Source organism: Furipterus horrens, unplaced genomic scaffold, assembly GCF_987537825.1.
Source record: "Furipterus horrens unplaced genomic scaffold, mFurHor1.1.pri manual_scaffold_12, whole genome shotgun sequence".
Lineage (NCBI taxonomy): Eukaryota > Metazoa > Chordata > Mammalia > Chiroptera > Furipteridae > Furipterus > Furipterus horrens.
This window is the reverse complement of record NW_028327182.1, coordinates 20,082,868-20,094,950: the sequence shown is the minus strand read 5'-3', so window position 1 is coordinate 20,094,950 and position 12,083 is coordinate 20,082,868.

Here is a 12,083-nt window from a genome sequence, read left to right as displayed (position 1 = left end):
ACAATGGTGTAGCTTCTTAAGAGTCTATCTGCACCGCCGAGAATGGTTGTGCAGTCCGACTCGGGAGTGACACGGTATCTGTCTCCTCCCGTGTTGAATCGACATCTTGCGATGACGCTGGAGTGTCCTCTCCAGTGGAGCTGAAGCTACAGAGCCTGGGCAGGGTGATATGGAGGGTCTGCTGTTGCCCATGCAGCAGACCCCCCCTCTCTTCGCAGCTGAAGGGTCCAAGGGAAAGATGGAGTCAATACAGCTTGGTTTCAGGTGCGCCGCAGGAGTTGCCGGTGTTGACTACAACGTCAAACCGCCTTAGGGACTCCGGCTCCGGATTTTCTGTCGGGGTTTACTCCCTTAGCCTTTCCCCTGAAGAGGTATGCCGCAAGGCAGCGGAGGTTTTTTGGAATCAGAGTTTTCCTTCTCTGATGTGCCCTGACTGGAAGATCGAACCAACGACACTTAGCTCGCAGGCCGACGCTCAATCCACTGAGCCAAACCAGCCAGGGCTTATCCTATTGTATAAAATTATTATATTATGGTATATAACACATTGTGTCTTTTATAACTTGTTTTGTCGTTCATACATTTGACTAATTACATCCGTGAACAAGATGGTAAGCTATCAGTTTCTTACCACCAATGTATCATCTACAGAATCTTAGAGAATTACATGCACGTAAAAAGTGCTCAATTATATATTTGATGCCTTGAACTTAGAAAAAGATAAGAGAACAAGATACAGTTATTAAATGTTTGGTAGATATTACGCACAATATGCAGGTCTATGATGTTTACTAAATAATGAAGCCATAAATCAATATCCAACCTCAAACCCTTCTGCACTCAACCCACATGTCCCCCCCAAAAAAGGACCAAAGAATATGCTCATGGAAAATATTTCCAATCTGCCAGGATATGTCCTGAATGGTCTTGTAAGCACCTCTACCTATGATATCCATAAGTAAACACCTGTTTTTTAAAAAGGTTTTCTCTCGTATCCCATTCTAAATCAATGGTGTCAGCTTGAGTTAGAAGTTATAAAATCCAGTCAGATCCTAGTTTAAAAATTTGTACTACACCCTGGCAGGTGTAGCTCAGTGGATTGAGCACTGGCCTGCAAACCAAAGGTTGCCAGTTCGATTCCCAGTCAGGACATATGCCTGGGTTGAGGGCCAGGTCCCCAGTTGGGGCACTCAAGAGCCAATCACATATTGATGTTCCTCTCCCTCTCTGTCTCTCTCCCTTCCCCCCTCTCTAAAAGTAAATAAATAAATTCTTTAAAAAATTTTTATACTACATGATAAACATTAGCACCTAAGCAAGGTTTGTTGAAACAAAGGTTTGTTGAAATCTCTAAATTTATTTCCTTGCTTCCAGGCACAGGTGCACAAGTTTACTCTCTCTCTCTTCTTCCTTCTTCCCTCCTTCTCTCTCTCTCTCTCAAAAGTCAATTAATTTAAAAAAGAATGAATAGCAAATTAGAATTTAAGAAACTAAACATTACGGGGGCAGTTTTAATATCACAGAGGTGATATACCACATGATTTAATTAGCTGATTTCAGGAAAACATACTAAACATATTCCCCAGGTAATTATAAAATATTAGAAAATAATAGAATACTTCCTTTCAGGGTTTTCCCCGTTGTTCTCTGTTCCCTGTGACCTTGCCTAGCCCAGCAGCCAGGGCACTCACTGCAGCTTCACTGCTTTGGGGAAAGGATGACACAGCAGAACACAGGTAACAAAAGAGTCCATTCTTAGCTTTTAGGTTTCCAAAGCTAAGGACAAGGACCTGGCACAGGCAAAAGATTTAGAATATATGCTTTCAGTTGGTTGCTCTTGCTTTAGTTACTAAGAAACCTTCCCCAGCTTGGGAAATGGTGACAAAGAAAGAGGGAATAGATAATAAGAGATAATTACTAGAAAACCAGACAGACAATGTATGACTTTTAAACCAATAAAATATATATATCCTCAACTGAGGACATGCTTAGAGAATGTAAGAGGAAAGAGAGAAAGTAACATGAATTGGTTCCCCGATGGGGGATCAAAACTACAACCTTGGTGTGTGTCCTCACCAGGAATTGAACTCCAAACCTTTTAGTTCACAGGACGACACTCTAACCAGCTGAGCCACACCAGCCAGGTCTCAAACCAATAGACTATGGATCTATCCTGTGGAAAGAAAAAGGACTAAAAAGGAAGAAGAGTAAACAAAGATAGAGTGTGATAATTAGAAAACTTAAAATAGTATTACTAAAATAACTCCAAATAGTAACTATAATAAATGTAAACTAGTTACTCTAACCATCAAAAGATAAAGACTTAAAGATCCTGGAATGTGTTGTTTATGAAATCACTTTTAAAACAAAAGGATATAGAAATATTGAAAATAAAAAGGAAAATATATCAGGCATATATGAATAAAAAGAAAGTCAGATTGTGGTTTCAATATCAGATTAAATAGAATTTAAGGCCAATGAAGAGGTTACAAAGAAATACTTTCAGGTAAAAGTATTAAGAAGATCTTTTAAAATACATATACACCAAATAAATTATTCTCCAATACATAAAACAATTTTTAAAAATGACAGGAAAGATAAATACATCAACATTTTTAAGTTGGTAACTTTAACAAATCATTCTCAAATACTATAGATTAAATATATTTTAGGTTAAATAAACTAAATATAATCATATTTATAAACTTCAATAACATGATCTATAAGTTTAAATATGCATATATATCTCCAATGAATAACTGAATAAGGGATACAGAATTTTTACAGTGTACCCGTGAAAGCAACTAAAATTAATGATGCACCACATCACCCAGGAAAACCAAAAATTTCAAAGAATTGCTATCATGTAGAACATGTTTTCTGATTATTATTTAAGGGAAATTAGAAAACAAATACATATGTTTAGAAATCCATATATCTGTAAAGTAAAAATATATGGTATTGCATAATCCTGATTAAAGAGAAAATTATAGGGAAACATTTTTAAATACGGAATTAAATAATATAAAAAATAATTTATGTCAAAACTCATGAAATACAGGAAAATATATTAAGGTATGTTTACCAAAATTAAAAACAGTGAATGAAAATGAATGAACTAAGAACTCAACTTAAATAAAACAGAAGAAGTATCATAAAGAAACCCAAAGAAGTAATAAGAAAGTAATAAGTTTAGAAATCAGGAAAGTAAAGAATGGGAAAACAATAGAAAGGAGTAGCAAATTATAATCTTTTAGTATCCATTGATCATCTATATTTCTTCTTGAAGTATCCGGTGCGCATATCTTTTATCCATTTCTTTTTTTATCTAAGGTCAAATTATAGAATCTCCATGTATTATCCAACATGTATTTCATATATTTTTTCCAGTTTACTATTAGATATAAAAAGAATACATTTTTTTCAAACATGAGATATTCAAAAAAATTACACCTTATGTTTTGATATTGTTTATGATGTCTTGACAAAAATTTAGGTAAGTTTTTATAACTTCAGGCCACACCCCAAACATAGTTGCTACTTCTTAATGCTCCTGACAGATAAAGGGATGGTAAGAATTATAAAAGTGCCATTTTTCTTTCAGATTAGTAAAAATGAACTAGAGGCAGAAAATAAGTGTGTAATGAGAGTCACATTATAGCAAAATACCATATGATATCACCCAATACAGGAAACTAAAGAGCAACACAACAAACGAACTAAATAGAACAAAGACTAGAACAGTAGTCAGTAAGGGGGAGGGGGGAGGGAGAGAAGGGGGATAAGTAAGGGACGGGTCTAGTCAAGGAACGTATATGAATGACTCATGGACATGGACAACGGGGAGGGATATAATTGTGGGAGAAGGGATGGGCTGGGAGGGGGGAGCAATGGGGGAAAAATGGGACAACTGTAATTGAATAACCAAAAAATAAAATTTAAAAAAAAAAGGAGTCACATTATAGAAAATGAATAGAATACATAGCAACTGATTGCTAATCAAATGCACAGTGCTTGGCCTGCAGGGTGATTAATAAGTGTCTGGGGAATGAATGAATTTAGAGCTCTCTTGAATGCCAAAGAACAGAATCAGTTAGTTTCAGAAGTTACACATTTACACAGAGGAAACAGATTTTTCTTCTACCATAAGGCTGGGATAATTTTACGATACCCATTTTTGTCTTACTGCATAATTCAGAAGTATTTCTAGTGGTCTGAGAAACTCTGTTATCATAAAACCTACTTGAGGATTGAAAGAAAACATAGGGTTAAATGAAAATGTATTTAATACATCTTTCAAGCCAGAAAGCTCTATGTCAGCCCAGTATATAAGATAACCACAAGTTATAAAATTCTGTATATTTGAATGAGGATATTAGTGTGGAGAGATTAAACACTTTCCCCCACCATATACTACTTATCATTGAGTGAAATTTCACATTTATGCTCTTCAGAATTATGTGGATTTTCACTGATATTATTGACTGTTTTCTCTTGAACTTAATGAAAATCCTTACAACTGAAAGCAATGTTAATGCAGTCATAAAACTGCCCCCCAGTAAAAATCCTTCTTTTTTAGTTACTATTTCTAATGGGCTGTGAAAAGCTTTAAAATGAATCAATATTAAGTCTGTCATTGATGAATTATTCCAAGTTTTTCTTGCTGATTTTAAAATGCATCATTAAAGCTACTAATATAAAATGAAAAAATATACATGTACTATTTTAAAAAACAATAAATGTTTTGAATAAATAATGTATGTATATGGTACAACACTCAAAGTTTTAAAAATATATAAATGAAGCAAAATGTAAATTTCTCTTCCCCTCTTCTCCCTACCTACCCATTTTCTTTATGGAAGTAGCCATTATTGCAAGTTTATTAAATAAGTGGATCTAAAAATGAAACAATAATGGCCAGCATTTGTTGAGTACTTACTCTGCACAAAGGATTCTCATAACAATCATATAGGATAAGTATTACAATCACCCTCATTTTACAAATGAGAAAACCGAGATATAAAGACATTCTGAATTTCTTTTAGGGTCACACTTTGGAGGTTGGAGAATTTTGATTCAGAAAAGGGTCACTGCTTATATGATGTACACAAATCAGTACAGTTTCTAAAGATAATAGTTAACAAGAAACTAATTGCTAGAATAATAGTTACTAAAGTAATAAAGACTTGATAAAAATGTATCAGTCATACTTTTAAAGGATCTTTAGAAATTAAGAATTAACTTATTCACTTATTAAGTAATATATGTCGAATACCTGCTGTGCTTCAGGCACCATACACAGATTTGCTATTCTCACGGAGCTGGCCCAGTGAGGGATGCAGACAAGTGAAAAACAACTACAATACTGGGTAGCGTACAGAACTGGAACAGTGCCATAACAGCTCTAAAATATGTGACACTGAAACCAGGACCATGTGGCAGATGGGAAAAAACTGGCAGTGCAGTCTGGAAAAAAAAGAAATCACTATTGTAGGAGATTGGGAAAAATGGTGAGGAACTGCTATAGAAACTGAAAATAATAGTGACCCATGTCCTATAAGAGTGAAAGTATCATCTACAGACAATTGATCATCCACTCAGTTACATGAACTTTTAGATTTGAGCAGGGAGATTTTCAAGCACAAAATTGAGCATGTTTCCTAGTTTATACTAGCCAAAGTATAAGGAATTTCAAGAAAGAGAAGGATTTAGAAAAGAACTGGCCAATCTGTAAGCAGAGTATAGAGAGATTATAGAGGGGCTGACATTTGTCAATCCAGAATATAAACTATGTCTTTTAACAGGTTCTCAAGCAAATAAAAGATTCTGAAATTAAGATATGGCCTAAGTATAAAAATGAACTCAAAGATATGGCTATAAGACAGTTTTGTTTTTTTTGTTTTTGTTGTTTTTGTTTTTAAGGCTTTAAGGAATTTAGATGCTTAAAGATGTAGTCCCACAGAAAGCTGATCCCAAAGTAGCAGTAAGTCAGTTTTTTAAAAAAAAGAAGCCTGTCGTGAAAACAACTGTGGGTTTGGCTTCTAGAGCACAGAGTGAACTTTAACCTAATATACAGAAAGCCCCCAAAGTTCTTAAGTACATACTACTAGCAAAGGTACTGCCAGCCTGGCCCAACGGGGAACGTGACTATTCAGATCGAAAAGAGATTTTTGAGCACCTAACTTTAAACAGACAGGAACAGGCTGAGAACGTTGCTCAAAGGGCAAATGGGGAAATGAACTGGAATTGGATATTTGATATTTTCAGTATCTATCTGTAGGCTATCAGAGAAGAGAAACCAGAGGAGTTGAGTATATAATTCTGAAATTTAGGCGACCCATTTGGGCTACAGATAAAAATTTGAGTGTCTTTAGCACATGGTGAAAATACAAAATTACACATCCAAACTTTCAGCCATGGTTGAAATATAGGTGAAATCCAGGGGCCCCCACTCACAGTGTTATTCAACGAGAACCAATAATAGAAGCTGAAAATTGTTCACCAAGTGCTTTTGAGAATGCAAAGCCCTGAACTAGTTTTACATTGTTCCATCAGTCACGTTCCTGGAAAGAAAAAGGAAAAAAGGAAAAAAAACAAAAACAAAAACAAAACCCACCCTAGATAGGGGCTAATTAAGACTTTAATGAAAGGAGTACTAATAAAAGTATAGGCAGAACTGACGGGACAGAGTATCAAGGCATGAGAGGCTTACAGCAGTGGGAAACCATTATTATACCTAGGACTAAAAGGTCAAGTGTAAGGAACATGTATTAATGGAACCCAGGGGAGGCACTGCCCTGCAGAATGGAAAGGGACACAGCTATCACCAGAGAGATGGCACGGAGCAGGCAGGGAGCAGAGAAGAAATGCCCTGGCTTTGCCCTCCTCCTGTGTCACATCTCCTGCTGGAACACTTCCCCACTGGAGAAGCCAAAGTAGCACAGGTGATACAGTCTTCAGAGGACAATGTCTCAGGGCATAAGGCAAGAGAGACAAGGGCAGAAAATGTATCTGGATGAGCAAATGGAAAATAACTAGCGCAGGCTTTGGTGTAAAGATTTAATAATAGTTATAAATCATACTTAATAAATGCATATAGAATACATAATATTTATATAGATGGGGTGAAGGCCATGTTCAGTATGTGTATAGAGTTTCTGTATATTACAAATAACTGGACAACTTGCTAAGGATTTCACTTTTAATTATAAAAGGATCATCATCACCATAATTGCCTTTGGAATGTAATATTAACTCAAGTCAATAGATACTGCAAAGTTTGTTTTTCATGTTTATTATGATATGCATTTATGTAGTGCATCACTAATGCATGAAACCGTCTGTTAGGATGTTTGTTGTAAGCATTGACTCTACCCATCTACCTTGTAATATGTACCCAGCATTGTGGTGACTAAGATAATAACTATAAACATAAAAAGATTGCTCTGTCATTCCACTGGTGTTTAATTGGCATGAAATAGATTGATAATCAGGATTCAATAACATGTTTATTTTGGCTTTCTCCTTATTTAAACAAGACAATCTTCATGATTCCAAAATCCTCAGGTCTAAACACAATGTCAAGGATTTTTCTTGCATGATAAGGATGATAATTATAGGCTTAGGCGCTGATGACATCAAGCATAGTGCTGACAAAGGAAAGATTGCCCAGAAAACCATAAAGAACATCAACAGGTAAGGGAAATAAAGACCAAAATGTAGCTTGCAAATGACTGAGGAGGATGAGCCAGAGACATAAGAAAAAAGAAGTGGTCCATGTTTAAAATGCACAGTGAAAACACTTTTAGGAGAACCCTGGAAGCAGAAGCTAAAATGCTGTAGGTTGTATAATGAATGAGGCGTGGAGATATAAAAATACTAAGTATGGGCAATGTTTTAAAGAGGCTTGGCATTGAAGAGAAGAAAGATAGGCCAGTAGATGAAGAAAGGAATAAGGTAGAGGGAGGGGTTTGGTTTTTGTTTTGGTTTTTCAGTTTGATTTAGCTTAGTAGGTTTTTAACTGGGACAGAGCATTGAATATGGTTAAACACTATTGGAGAGAAACCTGTAGAGTGAGAGAAGCTGAATCCACAAAAAAAAGAAAAGAGCTATTCAATGAATGGAGCCTGGTATCTGTTACAAAGTAGGTGCTCAATAAGTATTTGTGAAATAAATGAGTGATTCCCTGAGAAGACAGGAGAGCAGTTAATCCAGAAATCAGGTGGAGGAATTATCTGTAGATCAGAAGCAGGATATCTCTTCCATCAAAAAGGCAAAAAGGAGCCCTGGCTAGTGTGGCACAGTGGATTGAGCACCGGCCTGTGAACCAAAGGGTTGTGGGCTAGTTCCCCAGTTGGGGGCTTACAAGACGCAACCAGACATTGATGTTTCTCTCCCTCTCTTTCTCCCTCCCTTCTTCTCTTTCTAAAAATTTTTCTTTAAGTAATCTTAAAAAAAAAAAAAAAAAAGGGCAAAGAGGAAGAAATAAGTGTGGCTGAAGTTCACTTGGTAGATACGGTGTCAATAATTTGAGAAAGTTCTATCAGATGACTTCTACTTTCTCTGTGGAATGGAAGAGGAGATCATCTGAGAAAGATAAAAGAGGGATAGTTATTTGGAAGGACTGAGAAGAATAAAAAAGGTTTATAAAGTAATCTCTAGTTCTGAAAGGACACTTCTGAGAAAATCCCCTTCAGGCAGCTGCCAGCCTCTGCATATGGGTGGTGGCTCATGAAAGGAGTGGCCCGTATACACCCAGTACTGGGCCTCACCACTGAATCAGATAAACTCATAATCACTTGGCACCTTTTCCTGTACCTTCCTCAGTTGAAAATCTGGTCCACAATTATCAATATTTATTCTCTCCTTTGTCTTGTCGGCATCGTTCTACCAGATTTGCAACATACTCATAGCTCCCTAGGAGTCCATGACCTTGGACAATACTGCCCCCCTGCCTGGACAATGTTTCATTGCTCCACCCTGAGGATACTTCTTATACCTCATTACAATCCTGAGAGCTGCCTACCCAGAGGCCGACCCTACCATCAAGGCACTCACGAACCTTCAAAGGAGCAAACTGAGCATAACGTGTAAGAAGTGGGGTAGGCCTACTTCATTGTCTACACAGGCCCTTCCCGCAGGACTTGAGTCATTTTTGGTCACAGAAGCAAAGGCCATGGCAGAATCTGCCCTTAAGCCCCTGATTCAGCCTCCCAAGGACTTAATTAAGTCCCTCCAAGTTTCTCAGATGGCTGATAGTGGAAAGGACTTCCCCATTTGAGATGAGATCCTGCTTGAAATCTACAGGAATATTACCTGCCCATGGCCACAACAAGGAAGCTCTATCAGGGAATATAACACAGGAAGCCTAACACCCCTCTGAAAGAGAAAATAGTCATTAAGATGGATGATGTTGTTATACAATCAAGGGAATTGTATAAAGATAAATATTACCACCCAACACAAAAATTGAACAGAATAACGAATAAACTATATGTTGATTTTAGTCATTACCTAACCAATAAATTATGTGTATATAAAGTATTTTTAAGCTACATTTACTGGAGTACCGTTGGTTCATAAAATTACATAAGTTTCAAGTGTACAGTTCTATGAAACATCATCTGTATATTGCATTGTGTGTTTATCACACAAAGTCAAATCTCCTTCCATGACCATATATTTGATCTTCTTTACCCTTCACTACCCCCACCCACTTTCCCTCTGGTAACCACCAGCCTGCTGTTTGTGTCTGTGAGTTTTCATTCGTCTGTTTGTCTTGTTTGTTCCTTTGTTGCTTTCAGTTTTATTTCCCACATGTGAGTGAAATCATATGATTCTTGACTTTTTCTGTCTGATTTTGCTTAGCATGATATTCTCAAGGTCCATCCATGTTGTCACAAATGGCAGTATTTCATCTTTTTTATGGCTGAGTAGTATTCAATTGTATATATGTACCACATATTCAATAAGCAAGAGAAAGAAATAAAGACATCAAAATTGGGAATGAAGAAGTAAAATTGTCACTTTTTGCAGATGACATGATTCTTTATATAGAAACCTCTAAAGACTGCACCAAAAAAAAAAAAAAAAAAAAAGGCAATTAGAAACAATAAACAAATATAGTAAAGTTGCAGGATACAAAATTAATGTACAAAAATCCACTGCATTCCTATATATTATACTAACAATGAAACTTCAGAAAAAGAACATTTTTAAAAAATTCCTTTTCTAATTGCAACAAAAAGGATAAAACACCTAGGAATAAATTTAACAAAGGATGTGAAGGACCTATACACTGAAAACTACAAGACATTAAAAGAGACTAAGGAAGATATATTTTTAAATAAACTCTAGAGAATTTTAAATCACTTCTCATCAAAATTTCAGAGGATGCAACACAGACTCTTGAATAATATATGTAGCTTCATATAGAACTTTGCCAAAATTATTGATTATCTAATAGTGAGATTACTTAAGGGAAAACATTGGAAAAGGTAGCCTAGGAAATTTATTTTTAAACAGATTGGGGGTGGGTCCTGGAAGAAACAAAAAATGATGACTAAGAAGTTGAAAACACTCCAAGAAGCAGTGGGACTGCCTCTGGTTTATATAGTTACTAAATTTTCTCATCATTTTGCTCTAATATGTGTGAAATAAGTTATTTAGAAGGGGCAATATATTTATGGTTATGGCTATAACTATAGAGAATAGTTATCAATTTGTTTTGTATTATTAAATTCAATATGTGCCTTTGATTAAAATCAAACTCCTCTCTCAGCTACCCATTATGATATTTCTTGTTTTAAAGTAATTCTCCCTTGTTCAGTAATCCATTGCTTTCCTTAAAAAAGAAAAAAGAAGAAGAAGAAGAAGAAGAAGCCAGATCTTTGAAACAGGATTTTTTTTTTCTTACTATTTTGTAAAAAAAACACGAGTCCCAAACAGGGAAGCCAGAAAACCTAACTTGTTGGACCTCCCCCATGATGAGTGTTGGAAAACTTACTTCATTTTCAAAATAAGCAATAGAAAAGAATTGTAGTCAAATGTCATGCAAAATTCTAAGAAAAAGAAGAAGGGACAGAATAAAATTCCCACAAATCATGATGAAAAACACTTCAGAAAGACATACCAACAAATTGTGAAATTGTAAAACCTAATATTTCAAAACAAGCTAACAGAAATTGAGAAAAGTATAGAAGCCAAGAAAAAATAACATAAATCAGCATCAGAAATACTAAAAAATTGCAAAACCAGAATGTGGGGTTATAAAGGGAGGAATCTTTGTTGAGTTTCTGTCTGCCACCTCTTTCATCTGTCCCTTCAAACGTCAACTTGAGCCCATTTGCCCCCCACCCCCACCCCCCGCTGACTTCACCTTGTCATGGCTTTCAGCAGTATGGACATACAGAGGCAGAGTAAACACATGATGGCTTCCATTGAAGAAGAAGCCAATGAGAATGCAGAAGAAATAGCAGCAAAGGCAATGGGAAACATTAGAAAGGTTATGTTGTGAAAACAGAAGGACTAAACATTACAGAAAATTATGAAAAGAAAGAAATGCAGTTTATGTAGCAGAAGAAAATTCAGATGCCCATGTTGGTGAGTCAAGCAAGTTTACAGGTCCTCTGAGCCATCAATAAAAAAAAAAAAAAAATTAAATTAAATTAAATTAAAATTTTCGGTTGGTTGGAACATTGTCCCATTCACCAATAGGTCATGGGTTCAATTCCTGGTCAGGGCACATACCTAAGTTGTGGGTTCAGTCCCTGGTCGGGGCCATATGGGAGGCAACGAATCAATGTTTCTCTCTCACATTGATGTTTCTCTCTCTCTCTCATCAATTAAAAAAAAAAAAAAAGTTATCTGAGCCAGAAATGATCTTATTACAAACCTAAGTAAAGCAAAGGAGACATTCAAAAAGGTGATAGAAGATACAACCAGGCACTGAATGCTGCAAAAACTTGTCCTCCAGGATTTGTACTAGTTGCTATAGCCCCCAATAACCCACTATTCACTGCAGGAATCAGGATCTCCTGGTAAAAGCCGAAATGCAAAAAGTGATTCTTATATATTACAAATTT